This window comes from Prunus dulcis, chromosome 6 (assembly GCF_902201215.1).
Source record: "Prunus dulcis chromosome 6, ALMONDv2, whole genome shotgun sequence".
NCBI lineage: Eukaryota > Viridiplantae > Streptophyta > Magnoliopsida > Rosales > Rosaceae > Prunus > Prunus dulcis.
Window position 1 is genome coordinate 6886362 of NC_047655.1, and position 6000 is coordinate 6892361.

Here is a 6000-nt window from a genome sequence, read left to right on the forward strand (position 1 = left end):
TTAGTTATTGAACTTTGAAGTTTTATAACATCTTGAATTTTATGATGGTTCGATATGCTAGAAAAAGAAAAAAGAAAAGGTAACAAGTTATAAGTTCTTTTTGTTGTAATTGAGCTAACAAAGTTGAGAAAATGCAAAAGAAAAAGGAATTGGGCTTAGGCCCAAATCGGGTGAACCAAACTATCTTTTTTTTTGTTTTTTTTTTTTTGAGAGAATAACGATATGATTTTATTTATAGGAAAAGCGTAACTAGTACAAAAACTGGGAAATGTCTTCCGGGATTAGGCGAGTTTCTTTACATATACGGGCTCAGTCATCGGTCTAACTGAGTAGCCTTACCCGCTCAACTGCAAGCAGGAGCAGGAACCTAACCACCGGTAGAGTACCCCCCGTTCCCCTAGGATCATACCCGTAAAAACCACTTGTTACAATCCTCAAATAAACATCAACTAGGAAATCTGGAGGTTCCTCGAACTAAGAGATGGGTGTTCCAAGGTGTAAAGCAAAGCGAGCAGTGCGATGAGCAGCCTCATTTGCAGTCCGGTCGACATGGGCAAAGCCTTCTCCAATGATTTGTAACAACAAAAACTTAGAGTCCTCTAAGATAGGGCCAATAAAGAATCTGTCCAAAGATGAGCATCCAAGTGCCGTAACGATCTGGAGAGAATCACTCTCAAAACAAATATTAGTTAAACCCCTTTCAACTGCCAAAACCACACCTTCTCGTGCTGAGGCCTCACTTTGTAAAGCTGAAAAAATATTATCAAACTTCCAAGCCCTTCCTGCAAATGAAGGCCCCAGCTGAATCGTGAATCACCACTCCAACCCCACCCGATTTGGTGGTGGCATTCTATGCACCGTCCACGTTGATTTTGAGATGCCTCATGGGTGGTTTAGTCCATCGTTGGACCTGGTCTTGGTTGGAATAAGGTGTCCCACCAGGCCTATTAACTTGAAGATACTCAAGTAGTTTATTATGTGCAAAACGGCCTACCAGGCTTGGGCATGAACTTTTATTGTTCCATAGTAAACCATTTCGTTGCTCCCATAATGACCACCCCATCATGAAAAAGAAACCAGGATCAGCAGGGGTTAAAGATCTAAAACAGTGGCTGACCCAATCCTTGACCAATGACATCATCTCCAAATCACGTAAGCAACCTAGAGACGAGCTAAGCTAGCTGCAGCGGGCAAAAAAGGGCAATCGCGAAGCACATGGAGTGTTGTTTCCAACATGAGGCCGTAGTGAACACAGCCACCATTAATAGGGACCTTTTTTTGAGCAAGATTATCATGAGTGGGGAGAATATTGAGGCACACAGGCCACCAAAAGACCTTCACTTTTGCTGGAATATTAGCCTTCCATAGTGTCCACCAAAGTATAGAATCTGTAGAAGTGTTAGAAGCTGAAGCCGTGGTCTTGGTTGAACTGCCAAGAAAATGTTGAGCCACACGGTATGCATTACGAACTGAAAATTTCCCCTCGCGATCATAGTGCCAGATTAGTTGGTCCGGTGGATGCCGCATGCTGAGAGGTATACTATGAATTAGCTCCACTTCATCTGGGAAAAAGAGAGATTGCAATAAAGGAGTGTTCCAGCAATGGTGTTCGGCTTGGTTGAGATCAACCACCTTTTTTGAAGCACAACCAGGTGGTGCTGGGGAGTAAATCTAAAACCGTCGAGGTTGGGGGTGTTGGAATTAATGCACTTCCTTCATTCTCTAGAATAACTCTATTTATTGCAGCAGCTGTAGCTGTCCTTAATTAATTTGGTAGAGTTCCTATGCAATGTCTTTTAGGTTCTCTAGGAAGTATTCTCTAGAATATTTGTTCTCTTTTAAAAAAGCCTCTGAGCTTATCTTTGTAAACACAAGCTAAGTGAATCAGAATACAAAGAGCTCTGCTGAAGCAACTCATATTTCCAGCACCTCATATTCCATCACAAAACCAACAACTGGTATCAGAGCAGCGTTCGATCATATCTGGGCGTTGAAATCAATTCTAGAAGATGTCATCAGGAGCCAAAGAAGGTCCATCAGTTTCCTACTCTATTCTCCCAATCTTTGGAGGTGGAAATTATAATTTCTGGAAGGTGAAGATGAGAACTATACTGTTGTCAGAAGGTCTTTGGAGCTTCGTTGAAAGAGGGCTTCAAGAACCAGAGGATCTAAGTCAGCTTCCAGCAGCAGAAATAGAGAAGTTCGAAGCAGAAGTCATGAAAGATGCCAAGGCTCTCTCCAAGATTCAGAACGGAGTCACTTCAGACATTTTTCCAAGAATTACAAGAGCTAAAACAGCAAAAGAAGCCTGGGATACATTAGAAAAGGAGTTTCAAGGTGACAGCAAGGCCATAACAATCAAGCTACAGACTTTGCGCAGGGAGTTCTATAATATGAAGATGAAAGAATCTGAATGCATCCAAGATTATGCCTCCAGACTAGCTGAAGTTGTGAATCAAATGAGAACACTTGGTGAGGAGATATCTGACCAGAGGGTTGTTGAAAAAATATTGATCAGCTTGCCTGAAAAATATGATCCCATTGTTGCTGCTATTGAAGAGTGCAAGGACATCACCACCTTATCAATTGAACAATTGATGGGTTCTTTAAAGTCTCACGAGCAGAGAAGGTTGACACGAAATGATCAATCTGTTGAGAGTGCTTTCCAATCAAAACTAAGTTTCAAATCTCAAAAGTCCTCCAAGAAAGGCAATTCTAGAGATGACCAGCGAACGGGGGAGCAAAGAAGGTGGAAGAAAGGAGAATCCAGCAAAAGAGATGAATCCAAGAATGGGAAAAGTACGAATTCTGAAGATAATCAGCCTTCCTGCAGGATTTGTAACAAAACAAATCATGATACATCAAATTGTTGGAACCATGGAAAGCCAAAGTGCCATCATTGCAACAAATTTGGGCACGTTGAGAAGAACTGCAGATTCAAGAAAGCAAACCAAGCAAATTTTTCTGAAAGTAAGAATGATGATGATGGAAATGAAAACTTGTTCTCTACTTGTTTATCTGCCCTTGAGGAAAAAGAAAGCATCTGGTATCTTGACAGTGGATGCAGCAACCACATGTCAGGAAATGAAAATATTTTTCTTGATGTGGATACTTCAGCTACTCCAAATATCAAAATGGGTAATGGTGCTATTGTGGAGGCAAAAGGAAAAGGAAGAATTGCTGTCAAAACTAAGAAGGGGATGAAGCAGATTCATGATGTCTTGCTTGTTCCAAAACTAAGTCAAAATTTGCTTAGTGTTGGACAACTTGTGGAGAATGGCTATCGTCTTGTTTTTCAAGATGGTGCATGCATCATTTATGATAAAAATGCAGTTGAGATGGTGATTGCAAAGGTGAAAATGGAGAGGAATAGAAATTTCCCCATTGAATTTCAATATGCTGAAGTTGCTGCCATGAAAGCTGATGTTGTGCAGGACTCTTGGTTATGGCACAAGAGATTTTGTCATCTAAACTTCCAGGGGCTGAAGCTACTCCAGAAGAATAGTATGGTGAACGGGCTGCCGGAAATTAAAGAAACAACCGATGTATGTGAAGGGTGCATTATGGGCAAGCAACACCGTAATTCTTTTCCTCGACAAAGCACGTGGCGAGCAAAAGCACCACTGGAACTTATACACACTGATATCTGTGGCAAAATGCAAACTCCATCTTTAAGTCAATACAGGTATTTTCTCACCTTTATTGACGACTTTTCGAGGATGACTTGGGTTTATTTTTTGAAGGAAAAATCAGAAACTTTTGTTGTGTTCAAAAGATTCAAAGCATTAGTGGAGAAGCAAAGTGGCAGCACCATTAAAGTTATGCGAAGTGACAGAGGAGGTGAGTATACCTCTCAAGAATTTGAAGATTATTGCAAAGATGAAGGAATTTGGAAGCAATTGACAGCAAGCTATAGTCCCCAACAAAATGGGATCGCAGAGAGAAAAAATTGAACAATTGTTGAGATGGCTACTTCAATGATGAATGAGAAAGGACTACCCAAACGTTTTTGGGCAGAAGCTGTATTTACAGCAGTGTATATTCTCAACAGAAGTCCAACTAAAGTTGTCAAGAACAAGACTCCATTTGAAGCTTGGAGTGGTTTCAAGCCTTCGGTAAGACATCTCAAAATTTTTGGATGTATCTGTTATGCTCATATTCCTGCTGAAAAGAGAACTAAATTTGATGATAAAAGCCAAAAATGCATCTTTGTTGGATACAGTTCCAGCACCAAAGGCTACAGACTTTATAATGTTGAAACTAAGAAGTTAATTGTGAGTAGAGATGTTGTTTTTAATGAAAAAGCAAGATGGGATTGGAATGAAAATAAAGTGCAGGAAATGCCATATGCTTTAGTGCAAGAGCAAAGGGAGATTCTAGGAGAGCATCAAGAAGAAGAAGCCACTCCTCAAACACCAGCAGCTGCCGGAAACAATTCAAACGCTGAACCTGTTTCCCCAAATTATTCTTCATCAGAAAGTCCTCCACTAAGAACCAGAAGCTTGAATGATATTTATGAGACTTGCAACTTTTCTGGTATAGAACCAGAGAGCTTTGAAGAAGCCCAGAAGCATGAAGTATGGGTGAAAGCAATGAAGGATGAGATAAGAATGATCGAGAAAAATCAAACTTGGGAGCTTGTGGATCTTCCAAAAGACAGAGATGTGATTGGAGTCAAATGGATTTTCAAGACAAAGTTTAATCAAGATGGAGGCATTCAAAAGCACAAAGCAAGGCTCGTGGCTAGAGGTTTTACTCAAAAGCCAGGTATTGATTTTTTTGAAATTTTTGCTCCTGTCGCAAGACTTGAAACAATTAGAACTTTGATTGCTCTTGCTGCCCAAAAGAATTGGTTGATTTATCAGCTTGATGTGAAGTCAGCATTCTTGAATGGAGTGCTCAAAGAAGAGGTTTATGTTGAGCAACCCCAAGGTTTTCTTGTTGAGGGGGGAGAAGACAAAGTTTACAAGTTGAAAAAGGCTCTTTATGGGCTAAAGCAGGCGCCCCGAACTTGGTATGCTGAAATTGATAAGTATTTTTCACATAGTGGTTTTCAAAAGAGCCAAAGTGAGCCCACACTTTACATCCTAAAGAAGGGAGCTTCTATTCTTATTGTTTCATTGTATGTTGATGATTTGATCTTTACGGGCAATGATGAACACTTGATCCAACAGTTCAAGAAGGATATGATGAGCACCTATGAGATGAGTGATCTGGGATTACTTCATTATTTTTTGGGAATTGAAGTTTCTCAAACTGAAAATGGGATCTTCATTTCTCAAAAGAAATATGCTGAAAATATTCTCAAAAAGTTCAATTTGCTGGGCTGCAAATCAGTGGCTACTCCTTTGATAGCAAATGAGAAAATGAGGAAGTTTGATGGTGCAAAGAAGGCAGATGCTAAGAAGTACAGAAGTTTGGTCGGTAGTTTTTTGTATCTTACGGCAACTAGACCAGATATTATGTTTGCTGCAAGTTTACTTTCACGTTATATGCAAGAGCCAAGTCAGATTCATTTTAGAGCTGCAAAAAGGGTGTTGAGATACTTGCAAGGCACACTTGATTATGGAATTTTGTTTACAGCAGTAGAAAAATCAAGGCTTATTGGTTACACAGACAGTGATTGGGCACGATGTCTTGACGATATGAAGAGCACGTCGGCCTATGTTTTTTCACTTGGTTCCGGCATATGTTCATGGGCATCAAAGAAGCAAAATGTGGTGGCACAATCTACTGCTGAAGCAGAGTACATTGCAGCAGCTAAGGCAGCATCACAAGCTGTATGGCTTAGAAGGATACTTGAAGACATTGGCGAAAAGCAAGAAGGTGGCACCAAATTATATTGTGACAACAAATCTGCCATTGCCATTGGGAAAAATCCAGTGAGTCATGATCGTACAAAGCACATTGCCATCAAGTACCATTTCATTCGAGAGTCAATTGAGAAAGGAGAAGTTGCACTTGAATACTGCAGGACAGAGGAGCAGTTGGCAGACATAC